This window comes from Octopus bimaculoides, chromosome 10 (assembly GCF_046866305.1).
Source record: "Octopus bimaculoides isolate indiv1 chromosome 10, ASM4686630v1, whole genome shotgun sequence".
NCBI lineage: Eukaryota > Metazoa > Mollusca > Cephalopoda > Octopoda > Octopodidae > Octopus > Octopus bimaculoides.
Genome location: NC_142937.1, coordinates 81,094,053 through 81,110,272, shown reverse-complemented (window position 1 = coordinate 81,110,272; position 16,220 = coordinate 81,094,053). Strand labels below are relative to the sequence as shown.

General features: G+C 31.8%; 1 pseudogene; it reads right to left on the bottom strand.

The window, feature by feature from the left end:
• Positions 1-9,952: 9,952 nt before the first annotated feature.
• On the bottom strand, positions 9,953-10,883 carry LOC106874527 (transferrin 2-like; annotated as a pseudogene).
• Positions 10,884-16,220: the final 5,337 nt, after the last annotated feature.

Sequence of the window (16,220 nt, the reverse complement as noted above, 5' to 3'; positions counted from 1 at the left end):
CATGGTTTTTGTCCCAACCCTATGCAATCTGGAATAAAAATCTTCTCGAAATCAACTTCGCCTTCCATCCGTCTCCCTTTGATATAATTAAGTGCCAATCGGAAAGAATGGGTATGTGTTACTGTAAAACGTCGGACCGAATGCTTCACGGTATTTGTTCAAAATCGGCAGTTTACTTTGGGAATTGTAACAGGCTTTAATTCCAACACCTGACATCTTAAGGGTCTTAAGCTGAATCTATTCTGTTGCAAGAATTCGGGCCAGGTCTCTGGTTTGAGAATACTTTCTTTCTTCCCTCTTATTCATCGGTCTCAGGAAATCTATAAAGGATCATGAGTACTGCCTTCCTTCCTGACAATACATAAAAATCTGAATTGACGATTAGAATTAAAATAGTTTTTGCACTCAATGAATTGTGACTGTAACGTCCAACATTACGTTAACGCTATTCAACAATTATCAAAGTGTAGTATTTAGTTTCATATCAAATATGAGATATCAGAAAGCTTATGTGGTACATAAATGGAGTATGGAATTCTGCTTAGATGATAAAAGTAATAATCAAACGTTTATCATCCATCGGGTTAACCTACATCTGTGAATATTATTATGTGTATAGATTGTATTTATATTTAGATCTAAAATTTCTCTAAAGGAGATCAACGTAATAGTTGTACCGGCAAATAATATTCGTAGCCACTCCAACATTGCTGTCCGTTCGAGCGGACTCCATCGTGAGTTTTCAATTCCAAGAGGACATCTCTAGTTGATTAATGATGCACAGCTACATCCGATAAAATTGCGAGCAGGGGAGCAAACCCCTACCGTCTCCTAGCGACGGGACTAGTAGACCAGTCCTGGTTTCGGGCTATTTCTGCCACACCTCGGTATTGGACACCTCGCCTGCTTGAGATGATAACAGCTTCTGCACGCAATATATTTCAAGCGAATACACAGTCACGGATTTGGTAACAAGCAAAAATGTTGGTTCTAAAATCTCTCTAGAAGATCAACCCAGTAGGACAGCCATGTTATATTATTTTTATTTTAAATAAAAGTTTTTATAATAATATAGTTGTTTCTTAACGATTTCTCATCGTTTAAAGCAATGGACTGATTCAGTGCGTATTTATTTCGAGAATTCACTAAATTAAAAGTTTAATGTGTGTGTGTATGTGTGTGTGCGTGTATGTGAGTACGCGTGTACAGATAGATAGATAGATAGATAGATAGATAGATAGATAGATAGATAGATAGATAGATAGATAGATAGATAGATAGATAGATAGATAGATAGACAGATAGATAGATAGATTCAAGTATATACGTTTATTTATATTCATGAGTTATATATGTACATGTATGTATGTATGTATGTATGTATGTATGTATGTGTGCGCATGTATATTCATATATTATGTGTTTATATATGCATCTCTATGATACTTTGCTGTGGTTGGCAATGTAAACATGACACATTCATTTTAAAAACATTGTTACGATTGAAAATATCATATTTGTTGTTGCTATCGAAATCCCAAAATAGCTGTCGGAAGTTTTAAAAAATTGCCTCAGCCAAACTTATTACGAAGACTTAGATTTTAAATTGCAGTATAGACGTCCGTGGCTTTTCTTGATGTTCGCGTATAATCTGGCAATCATTATATATATTCAGCGGTATAACAAAAATTTATGATTTGTGAACAAGTAAAAGTTCACAACAATATTTTTAAATGATTTTCAGTCACATTTTCAGCATGGTATTTCGAGTGTTATCACAATAAGTTAAAATTGTAAATATATAGCCACCAAAAAAGAGAGGAAACGAAAATTGATTTTGCTTTAGTGTCGAAGTATCAGAGAAAAGTTAAACATCGCAGAATGTCTTCTGGCCGAAAGCTCGCCATAACGAATGTTCCAGCAACTGCTTGAAATGCATCATTCTCGTATCTATGATTTTCATCTTAATACTGCTCATTCCTGCACATAGAATTTCTTTTATATTTGCTCTGATGTTGATTGCCTTTTCCCCGTAATAACTTTTATCTTTTACTTATTTCAGTCATTGAACTCTGACCATGCCAGAGCACCACCGTGTAATGGTTTTACTTACAGCACCTAGATTTTCCAAGCAATTGCCCATCTAAGTCCTAACTACCCTCAATAAAAGTGTATTTTCCTCTAAAAAAAACTCACAGCGATTTTAGTCATATTAGTCAAATTTCTTGTGCGGAATTGTTAAATAAATTTAATATTATGGTGTATATTCAACCATAAATATCATTATTTAATGTATCAAATCATATTTGTAGACTTCTGTACAGTAGATTGAATATTGAAATCTAACAATATGGCTGATACAAAATACAAATGCATATATATATATATATATATATATCTTAAGTTGAAAAACTTCGATGAACTAAGATATCCCAAGCAATTAGCGGATAAACTTCATGATAAGGATATTCAAAATCTTAGAACACGTAAAGGAAATAATCCTAATAAGACTACCTAAACGAAATTTTTGGACGATAAGGAGAACAGGGATTAGAGTGAATCTAGATTTTTATGTCAACTTTCGAAAGGATAAATTGATGTTCGATGTTATTTGACTTCTTCACTAAAACATGTTCTACTTAGTCTCAGTTGTATCTAATATTTGTACTGATATAATTTCCTATTTATCAACAATAGCTATAGGAAATATTACTCACCGTACAGATATAAATTTCTTATATATCTTTGCAGTGTACTTCTTATTTTAAGTTATTTCTATAAATGAATAAAATCTCATTTTTGTGCTAACAACTTCAAACATAGCGTCAGTATGATATGTTTAACAACAATGCAGAGAACATTTTAGATGTGGAATAGCAGTATTTTTAGTCAAAAATCGAAACGTAATAGAATATTCGAGATTAATTTCGTTGAGAGGAGTAATCTACAATAATTCAAAAATAGGATTTGAAGAGTGAAAATCAAGGAAGCTCATTTTTGAGATGAATCCATGTTGGTCATCTCAGTATTGAAACGTTTCTTAAAATTGAAAGACAAATAATTTACTGTCCAGGTTGGTTCAATATCATCGCAATCTAGACTCATTCATGCAGTAATTTACAATATTAGAAGGTCGGTGATAATCAATGAGTTTTCAAGTTTGTGAAATTATATGCAGCTATGTTATTATTATTCAGATTACACAGACGTGCATGCCTCAACAATTCGTTACGTCACTGTGATAGAAGAGGAATTAAATATGATTTCTCTTGTAGAGAAATTGAAATGAGTTGGAAAGTGATGTCAGCCCACAATTTACCATATACGAATTTTGTGTTCCATCATACATCATCTCCGAGTTTCCGTACTCAAATTGTAAAATATGCAAGAATTGTTAAATCTTTGATGATTCGAGTTTCCGTTTGGGATTATTTGCCAATAGTAAAGTAATTCTAAATCAAAATTAGCTTGCTTATTCAACTTTCAGTTTAATTCTCAAACAACGGAAGGAATTTCAAAACAATTTACCAACTACTCATACATCACATATTCTTTTAAGATGTACAAGAATATTTCAAGTTCTATACTATTTTTTTAACGCATCAGTTATATTTGGGCGAAGTACTCGCTTCAGAGGATGCAGTGAAAAACGGATACGCCAGTGATACAATGCTTATGCCAAAATGTGGACAGTAAAGGAGTCCACAGTTTAGAATTACTATACAGAGAAAAAAAACATAACAGACATTCTAAAATTGACATTGAAAAAGTTTTCAATAGTATGTGATATTAATGTAACAATGCTAATGTATGAATATTAATGTAAGAATGGCAATAAGATATTTATTCTAATATTCTTTCGACAGAATAAGATTGTTAAATAGAAATTTCAAATAGTTTTCCAGAAGAAACCTAAAAAGAAATTATGATCATAATTGCTAATATGTATTACGATACTAACAAAGATATATTTATAATTATAAAATTAAATTAAATAAGAATAAAATGAAATATGTTAAGAATTACAGTATTTGTTAAAACTTTGAATCTTTTCATCACAAGCTTCAGATATTTGCAAGCCAATTAGATATATTAGAAATTTGATATTATCTTCTTCAAACTTTTGATATTTAGTTTGACATTACATAAAAAGGTTTAGAAAGAAAACTTAATGATATGTAAGTTTCTTTCCTGTTTACTATAAGCTCCTGTGATTATACAGAACAGAAAGACAACGAATCCATTACTACGAATCCAGCATGGTAGTAAAGCATGCGATATTTGTTTCAAACGTCAAGAATTATACGAACACAACTCCGTAGCCGAACGTAACTTAGGTATCGGGTATCGTCATAACAAATTCATTATTTCTCAATCTATATATATATGTATGCATATATATATATATATATATATATATATATATATATATATATATATATATATATATATATATATATATATATATATATATACATATGTATATATATATATATATATGTATGTATATATATATATATATATATATATATATATATATATATATATATATATATATATATATATATATATATATATATACATATATATATATATATATATATATATATATATATATATATGTATGTATATATATATATATATATATATATATATATATATATATATATATATATATATATATATATATATATATATATATATATATATATATATATGTATATATTACCAACTTAGTATTTTCTTCGATATCCTTTTTTGGCATCGTACTTGCTGCATTGTTACTCATCTTCTTTTCTTTTATTTTTACTATCAAAAACTAATGTCTTTCTCTTTCTGACAGACTCTAATTCTTCACAATATTTTTTTAGCGTCTTTATGCTTCATCTTTGCCAGTTACCAAGAATTAGCTATATATTCCTCTTGGCTTTTACTTATCATCTCCCCATTATCAATGTCCAAGGGACTGCATCGCATGATCGTTAACGTCAGTAAGGTAAATGTGTTTCTAGGTATCGATGCAACGAAAATGTCTGGGGAAGCTATTGCTTATTTTTCGTTCGATTCGTTTATGTTTATGTGCTGTTATTATTTGTGCCTAATTTCAGTTTGTATATATATGCACATGTGTGTGTGCTTGTCTTTCTCTTTCACTCTCTCTTTCTATATATATATATGTGTGTATGTGTGCGCGCGTCTATATGTATATATATATATATATATATATATATATATATATATATATATATATATATATATATGTATATATATATATATATATATATATATATATATATATATATATATATATATAGACATACATATAAATAAATATATATAGATATATACATATAAATAAATAAATATATATACATATACATACATATATATATATATATATATATATATATATATATATATATATATATATATATATATATATATATATATATATATATATATATATATATATATATATATATGAGGTGTGTTAAAATAATTTTTCGCTTTGGGTAAAGCAAAATACAGGAGGATCAGTTAACTATGATTTTATTCAACGTAGTTCCCACACAGATTCACACACTTATTGCAGCAGTTCTTCCGTTTTACTAAGCCTTGTAAAATATCTCAGAAGGCCGGCTGAAATGTTCATAAGCTGACCAAGATACTGTTATGGAATATGACCAAATGAGGTTTCGTCTTCAACATATTTCCCTTACATTCCACACACTTTTTTCTTTCGGTGTTGCAGTGCTTGCATCCCATTGGTGAAGAAACTTTCACCCAGTTAATCAAAGAAGTTATCAGCAGCATATATGACGTCATCACTGCTATATTGGTTCCCAGCCAAATGTTTTTTGATGTTGGAAAACAGGTGAAAATCTAAAGGAACCAAATGAGGAGAATAGGAAAAAATGATCAACCAGTTCAAAGCCGGAGTCACGCACAGCAGCCATTGAGACTAAGGACTTGCATGCTGGAGCATTGTCCTGGTGAAACAAGATCCCTTAAGTTAGTTTTCCTGAGCGCTGGTCTTGATAGCCTTTCGTAACAGCCTCAGCAGGTTGGCATAGTACTCTCAATTCATAGTGTGGCGCTTTGGGAGATAGTCAACAAAGACAATACCTTTATCATCTCAAGAAACTAAGACCATCATCTTCCCTGCAGATGAAAAAGTATTGGCTTTCTTTGGAGCATGTGAGGAGATATGTTTGCCCTGTAGGCTTGTCTCTTTCTCTCTGGCTCAAAATGATGAACCCAACACTCATCTTAAATAAGATAACGTTCAAAGAAACCAGCCGAACTTACCTCAAACAACGTCAGAATTTCCCATGCTGAACTTTTGATAAGTTGGTAGAAGACATGGCACCCACCGAACAGAAACCTTCGTCACGCCAAGTTCATTGTCCAGAATATCCTCAACTCTCACAGGTTATATATTAATAACATTGGCTATGTGATTTGAGTCAATCCCCTGTAATCCATCACCATGCCTTGAACACGATTAATATCTTCGTAGGTGGTGGCAATTTCAGGACGTCCATCTTCAATACTCTCCATTCCCCTCCTAAATTCTGATGCGCATCTTTGCGCTGTTGATAAAGCTAGAACATCATCCCCTAATATAGCAACCATGTCTGCATGAGTGTCTTTGGGGTCTACACCCTTTATTTCACAGCTCTAGCGCCACTCCTTCATATTTAGCCTATGAACGTTTCAGCCCACCCTCGTACCTCAGAATGATTAAATATATCTGTAGTAGAACTGTGTAGCGATTATTATATTTGTAAGTTGGTAAACCGGTTTATTTACTTATAACTAAATGATTTGTGCAATTAACAATAGTCAGTATTGGTTCTAAAACAAATTCAGACATTCCTATGAGTACAGTTTACCATAATTATTATGTATGCTTAGTTAAATATATATTTATGCATGTGTCTACATGTGTGTGGTTATATGCAAATATATATGTATATACTTATATATATTTATCCTATCCTTATGAAATGGCTGATGCTTTAACAAACGTGTTTCTTAATACTTCAACTTGGTCATTCGGTTGTGTATCACTTGCAGAGAGACTATTGCAAAACGTCTACATCAATAAAACTCGAACAAATACTAATTTCCTATATACATATATATATATATATATATATATCAAACGTTTACTTTCATGTTATCAAGATCAAATGAAAACTGGTTTTGTCGTTGAAAATGCACTGACCCTTAAAAGGAATTGTAGTTTTTTAAATTTTTTTATGAATTCGTTAAAATACCATACCAGTTTTAAGAATTTTTTATTTTTACTTTTTATTGATCACTGAAAAACAAAGGTGCATTTTCAACCACAAAACTAATTTCTCTCTCTCTCTCTCTCTCTCTCTCTCTCTCTCTCTCTTTCTCTCTCTCTTTCTCTCTTTATCTACTTCTCTTTATCTCTCTGTTTAGATAAAAGGAGAAAGAGAGAGGTCCTAGAAAGAAGAACATTCGATTGGCTAGTTGATGGGTTAAATGGATGGCTGTTTTGCAGTTTAATGAAATGCGTAGAGCAGTATGCGAGAGAAATGTGGTGTCAATGTAATCAATTCCTAATAAAAATTTCAAGCCACGTAACATGTGAAAGGGAAAGCAACTTTGTAGAATCGTAATTTCAATTAGATTCAATTTTTTAATCAGATACAAAATAATATATACGATGACGAAATGTAGATTTCGATATTCCCTTGAGTGTTGAACCTCTGGGTTTACTGTATACTGCAATGTGTTTTCAATTAAGAACGGCATATGTGTATTTTGCGAGTGCGTGTGTGTGTGTGTTAGATGAATTGGATTACGTTTTCTAGCTATGTCTCCGTTGGATCGATCCTTTGCTGTCGACTGTACACATTACTGGAATGGGAAAAATCTGTACTATCAACCAAATGATCGATTGAACGAGCAAACACTTCAAGCGAAAATGTAATCATATTTAGTTTACACATAAATAAACATATATTCAGACTATACACACTTGCAGTGTAGCACACACATATATACACACACACATACACGTGTGTGTGTGTTAGCGCGTGCATGTGCATTCACTATATGTACACGAAGTAGCATGGATCAAAATAATAGATAGATAGATAGATAGATAGATAGATAGATAGATAGATAGATAGATAGATAGATAGATAGATAGATAGATAGATAGAGAGAGAGAGAGAGAAAGAGGGAAAGGGAGAGAGAGAGTTTTCTGTGTACTCGGGAGCATAATCAAGTGGTACAAAATAGTCGCGCGTTTCGATTCCCGTAAATTTCTCTATTTCCACTTCCTGTCGTATAATTTCAAGTTTGTATTACATTTGGAAATTTTTAACCATGTATGTTGGATACCTCAAGTTGCAGCTATTTTCAAGATCTTTCTGTTTGTCTGCTACAAGAATTAAGAGCAGCAGACCAGTAACTGAGGAACTGCTGAGTTAATATGTGTGTATGTCGTTTTGCCAAATTTCCCTCGAATTATACCCATAGCTTGTTTTGATATGGTTATAATTCCAAATTTGAAAGATTTTTGCAAATATATTTTCTTAATAACATTAATTCACTTCACATAAACTATTGCAGTAATTCTGGACTGTGTCTATAAAAAAATAAACATAATATTTGATTTCTTAGATAAATGAACAGCTATTTATTATTTTAAATGTCTTTGATATTCATGAATAATTTCTTAAGGACATTTGTAGTTTACTTGAATAAAAAGCAACAACTTTTCTTTTCCAGTCAGCTGTCATATTCACAATTCTTTGCAAGCAAAACTTGTACTTCATACACTTCTACCCACGAGGTTAATTCTTTGATCGAATTAGTTCATTTGTTCATTCATTTCTCTCAGTCTCTTAATCTCTCTCTCTCTCTCTCTCGCTTCCTCACTCTCTCCTTATCTTCTCTCTACAGATATATTTTTACACATGTTTATTTAAATTTTTTACAAAATATACATTTTATATGCTCATAAAATATATTATAAATAAAATATGTGAGCTTGCGTGCGTGCGTGCGTGCGTGTGTGCGTGTGTCTATGTGTGTGCAATGTGTGTTGTTTGCTTGTATAGCCTATTATTCTCTTATATAAAGATGTGTGTGTGTGTGTGTGTGTGTGTGTGTGTGTGTGTGTGTGTGTGTGTGTGCGTGTGTAAATATAGATATATAAGCAGATTGATAGACATTCAAATGTTATAGTTTGTCAACAGCTAAAAGATAGTAATCAATGCAGTAAGTAAAACGTATCGTTTATTTAGAGTGAATTCTATTGTTTGCAAACTGAATTACATGACACAACGAACTTCAGTTGAGAACTGCGTTCTTTCTCCGTTCAGGGTGGTTTATATATATTTGAACGAGTTTAATCCTTTTGTCAATGACTAGTTACAAATGTTGTTTTATTAGAGGTTCTTATAGTTGTCGATATTTCGTTTACCAACACAGTTGTTTTATTCTTGATTTCCTTACAGTTCGTGCTGAAGAGAGACAGATATTTTCGGTAAGAGAATGTTAATTTCGAAACCGGTCCACGAAAAATAATGTTTTATTTATGTAATTTTCACGGTCTTACGGTTCGGTATTTCGCTGAATTTCTTTTGAGAACTATTGGGTCTTAGCAGACACATTACATGTGATCTTCTTCTAGCACATTAACTGTCCACTTAGTGGTCATCGTTATATATACATATATATATATATATATATATATATATATATATATATATATATATACATACATACATATATATATATATATATATATATATATATATATATATATATATATATATATATATATATATATATATATATATATATATATATATATATATATATATATATATATATATATATGTATGTATGTATGTATGTATGTATATACATGGTGTGAATGGGGAGTAGTAGAGGAGGGCAGTTAAAGGAGAGATGAGAAGAAAAAGACAAAAGAGAGAGTTGCAAGTAAGAGGGAAGGTGAGAGTCGCTGGGTGGGGTTGCCATCTATAGGCATACATGTGTACTGCTTGAGAGCCTTAATTTGGCTGATGAAATTGGGGCCAAGGTAGGTCTGGTAATTCTGCTTCTCTTCTGGAAGCTGCATCAGTCGAACAGCAGAATCAATGAACAAGAGATCGTTGTAGTAGGTTCCAGAATCAAACATATGGAAATCACCATCAGTGACTGATAAGAAAAATTCTTGTCCATAATTCAGGAGATTCCAGTAATTTTGAATTGTGCTGTTATCTTTATAACTTCCAGTAACAATGGCATTTGCAGGAACTTTACCAAGTTGACACTTCTCCCAGTCATCGATGTTAGCACGACCATCACCTTTACACAACAATTCGTAGTCATCAGAGCGCCGGTTCCTGGCTCATTTTGCATGGTTCCGCCATTCCGTATTATCCCTAGGTGTCAAGTGACGAACAAATGCCACATCTCCGCTAGACTCAACGAGACAACGGAAAGCGCCGTTTGCACCATAATACTGTTCTTCACTGTTCCTCTGACATTTTCGGAAACCTTCAGCGCCACAGGCTTCACACAAACTGATAGACGTTCCCTCTGGATTATACTTCTTGTCTAAGGCACCAGGGATACATGCTCAGATAAACAACTCTCCAATATTCCTGAAAGCATTACACTTTTTAGGAATGAATTGCTATGTGTCTATGTAAACACCAAGCAGTATGACCCATCCGTCCCCTTGTCCGACCCCTGCTTGACAGGCTCGTTTTTTTTTTCATATTAAATAACGTCATAAAAGATTCTGTCTTTTTCGCAACAACAACAACATGGAATGACATGGTCATGTCACCATAATCTTCAGCAGCAGTTGGTTCCAGAATTCATCGATTCAGCATCCTACATCCTGATTGGTATTTCGTGGGTTAATTCCAATCGTTATTGATCAGATTTAGGAGATCCATTCTGAACTCAGATACATTGCTCTAAATTAGATGTTTAAAAACCTTCAATATTTCTATCCAGTATGATATACTTGCATACATACATACAAATGTAACATACATATACACACACACACATTTATATAGAGATAAAGATATATAGATATATATAGATAGATATGCACACATAGCTATTACTAGATATATACAAATACATATTTATATATACACATATTTGTATTATATCGATCTACCTATCTACCCATCTATGTATGTGTGCGTGTGTGTGTGTGTGTGTGTGTGGGTACGTGTATATGTGTGTACATGTGTTTGTCTATGTACATGAACGTGTGTTTGTATGTATCTGCGTATATCAGTGTGTATATGTATGTATATTTGCGATCGTGTGCAAGTGTATGCGTTTCCACAAACACATGTTTGACTCGCCATGATTCTAAAACGTTTCCGTGATGTAACAATGCTAATGATGTTAAAAATAGCTGGTTTCTAACTCATAATAACGTAATCTTTCTTTATCTGATGGCTTCCGTTTTGAGGGAGGGAAACTACTTTTTTCCCCGAGTATGCATTAGCATCATATTCCATTGACAGTGCTGCTACAACTACAAAAGCTAGAAACATAATAACTATTACTACCGTATGAATTATATCATGGTATACTCGACCCTGTTATATAATGTCGTTCATGCATTTTTCTGTATTCATAATATTGCATCTACCATATTTTTTATTATTATCATCATTATAATTATTATTATCATTATTATTATTATTATTGCCATCATCACCATCGTTGTTATTATTGTCATCATCATCATCATCATTGTCAGCATCATCATTACTGTCATTATTATTATTATTATTATTATTATTATTATTCACTATTATTGTCATCGTCATCACTGTTATTATCTTCAAAGAATATCATTCAGTTGAGAATAAAGTTTTCTATCACATGTTTAATTCATTCTTGGGAATTAACAACGATAACTCACATGCCATTAACTCGGATACATTGTGTAGAATTCAGAATCTTGTTACCATTTTTTATTATTCATACCATTCGTGCTGGGATTTTTGTCGATGATGTTGTCTTTGCTTCCAATCGGTGTTGTTTCTCTTCGTGTTTTCTTCCTTATTTGACGTGCCAAGAAGATATACCAGTGAGGAACAATCACTTAAATATTTCATTAATTTTTCATCAGTATTGTTAAAAGTGACTGTTGTTGTTGATGTCTTTTGCTCGTGATGTTGTTGACGATTGTGATGTTCTTGCTACTGTCATAACTTTGTCCTAGATCAGCTATGATTATGTACTTCTGATTATAAGCGTAACTTACTTTAATACCCGTCTTCGGGCAGAATATATCTGGAACTATATTTTCCAATGTATTCTTCCTTTTCAGACACTGAAAGAGTATCACTTGATGGACATTTAGCCGCTATTTCTAATAACTAGAGCGCTCACACTTCACATTAGTAGATTGATTTTGTTGGTCTAGATTGATCAAGTGAAATGCCTTCTGCCCCTATTCGTAAGTATCCCAAGTTTTATTAAGCATTGTGATCAATGATGCCAGATTAACGTTGATATACAAACGTGTGTGTCTATGATTGTACTTGTGTGTTTGTATTTGCATATGCATGTGTGTGTGTTGGTGTCGATGTGTGCATACATGCATGTGCGCGTGCATTACCAAGATTTCTATTCACGATTATTTTTGCTAAAACATGAAGCACTTTGTAAACATATGCGACGACAATATAGACCACTGATAATTAATACACACACGGGCGTACACACACATATATATACACCTATGTGAGTGTCTGTGTGGGTATATATAGATAGATAGATAGATAGATAGATAGATAGATAGATAGATAGATAGATAGATAGATAGATAGATAGATAGATAGATAGATAGATACATCTATCTATCTATATATATATATATATATAATTATTATAAGATCTGGTAATTAGTCATATATTAATATATTAATTAATATCGATTAATTATCAGGGGGCCAGCACATTTAAAGAATCAAAGAGATTCAGAAATATTATCTGCAATCTCAGGGGATTAAGGTACATTTTAAAAATAACGTCGACCACTAACGTGGACAATTAATGCGCTAGAAATAGATCACATTTTGTGTCTATTAAGACCTAAAAAGTTCTCAACATGAAATATAGCAGCATACCAAAAACGTGAGCGGGCAAGACATTTAAAATCACCTAAAAAAATCATTATTAAACAGGAACCAGGTTTCGGATTTAACAAATTCTTACCATTTGTCTATTCCTCATCAGCCTGATTTGTAATGTAGCAGCAATTATCAGAATCGTATACATAGTTGCCCACCGCCATGTGTGCGCGTGCATATGGTTCTGCTAATTACAGCTTAATGGTAAAATTCAAAAGTCTTCGTTTTGGCGCGCTAATTCCAGGAATATATCCGCAGAAACTATTTACTGCGTCGAATATATTCAGAATGAGAACATGAGTAATGGGTAAATATTATTATAAGATCTGGTAATTAGTCATATATTAATATATTAATTAATATCGATTAATTATCAGGGAGCCAGCACATTTAAAGAATCAAAGAGATTAGGTCTTAATAGACACAAAATGTGACGTTATATATATATATATATATATATATTTGAAAGAAGGTTTGAAAATGCACTTATTTTTAAAAAATATTTATTTACTTAACCGGTTTCACTTTTTTAGAAAAAGATTATCAAAAGTCTTTGAGAATAATAAAAAATGTTAAAAAACAGTCTGAGTATTAAAATGCATATATACATTCTTTGATGATAAAATATATTTAAAGTATAAAGCTTTGTATGAACTTTGTAGTGTTACATACTGATTGTCATATTAAGGTGAAATTGTTAAAAACAGTGTTAAAAACAGTGTATGAAAATACACATATGGAAAAATACATATACATATACATATTCTCATACATATTCTTTGACAATCGAATAAAATTGAGAAGGAACTGACCTGGCCTTTTTCTCTTGTGTATATTGAAGGAATGTTTTACTGTCTTAAGAGACAGTATGACTGGCTAGCTGGGGTGGGAGGGAAGAAGAGTTAAAGAAGATTTTTTTATTTTTGGTTGGTCTGTGACAGTCTGTCATGGTTCACTGGTTTTTGGGACTGGTTCTGTGCACATCTCTATGTGTGTGTATATGTGTGTTTGTGTCCGTGTGTGTGGGTGTGGGTGGGTGTGTGTGTGTGTGTGTGTGTGTGTGTGTGCCGTTTCACGTACACACACCTAACATCCCCACCGACACAAAAAACACTCAAACACACACTCATATACACATTCCACAATAAACTCTGGGACCAATAAAAACGGCACACACACACACACACACACACACACCCACACCCACACACACGGACACAAACACACATATATACACACACATAGAGATGTGCACAGAACCAGTCCCAAAAACCAGTGAACCATGACAGACTGTCACAGACCAACCAAAAATAAAAAAATCTTCTTTAACTCTTCTTCCCTCCCACCCCAGCTAGCCAGTCATACTGTCTCTTAAGACAGTAAAACATTCCTTCAATATACACAAGAGAAAAAGGCCAGGTCAGTTCCTTCTCAATTTTATTCGATTGTCAAAGAATATGTATGAGAATATGTATATGTATATGTATTTTTCCATATGTGTATTTTCATACACTGTTTTTAACACTGTTTTTAACAATTTCACCTTAATATGACAATCAGTATGTAACACTACAAAGTTCATACAAAGCTTTATACTTTAAATATATTTTATCATCAAAGAATGTATATATGCATTTTAATACTCAGACTGTTTTTTAACATTTTTTATTATTCTCAAAGACTTTTGATAATCTTTTTCTAAAAAAGTGAAACCGGTTAAGTAAATAAATATTTTTTAAAAATAAGTGCATTTTCAAACCTTCTTTCATATATATTTCCACTCGTACGGTATTCCACAACTTTACTTTATTATATATATATATATATATATATATATATATATATATATATATATATATATATATATATATATATACATATATATATATATATATATACATATATAAATATACACATACATATCTATACGCATATATATATATATGTACATATGTATACATATGTGTGTGTATGTGTGTGTACATATATATACAAGCAATTATACCCTGCTTCTATACACGCTCAACCTGATCCCTCTTATAACCTTTTTTCCTTGTGGAACGATCCTCTATAAAGACATCAGTGTCTTTTGAATCTTTTGAGCAATACTGTCTTCTATACAGAGAACATTTGGGTCTCACCAGTGAATTATATATATATATATATATATATATATATATATATATATCTCCTGGGGCTAAAAGCAACAGTAACATCAACCCCTAGGGGTCAGCCACACTTAAGTGGCAATATACTACACTTTATCGTGCAGTTACTGTTAATACTTCATTTAGAGAATTAACATTGCTTATATATATATATATATATATATATATATATATATATATATACACACACCTATATAGAGAGAGAGACTGGATAAGAGAAATATACATATATGTATAAACATGTGCCTATCACACACACTTACTCACTCATAAATAATATTATAGACATACATTCACATTATGTACACACGCTCACATGTATCGCAGGAGGACGAAACGCCATTCACAAGACAAATATTCATTTTAAACGATCTTTATAATTGTATGATTGTCTGTATTTTTGGTACGTATGTATGTATGCATCTATATACGTCTCTATTCATGCATCTATGTATGCATGTATGTACATACCCATGTATGTACATACCCATGTATGTACATACCCATGTATGTACATACCCATGTATGTATGCATGTATGTATGCATGTATGTATTTCCATATGCATGTATGTAATTACGTATATTTGTATGCATGTATCTATTTATGTATGCATGCATGTATGTTGCAAGTATGTATGTATGTATGCATGCATGCATGTATGTAGGTATGTATGCATGATATACACATATATTAATTTGGTGGGGAAATAATTGCAGCTTTTGATATTTTAATCATTGATGCTTAATATGGAATAAGCTGTTATTTAACTACGTTAATGTAATAAACCATTTTGAAGCGCAGGTATTAGTTTATTGATTCATGCTAATAATTTTGCTTTTACTTGATATTCCTGTTTATTTTAGCTTGTTAAATTA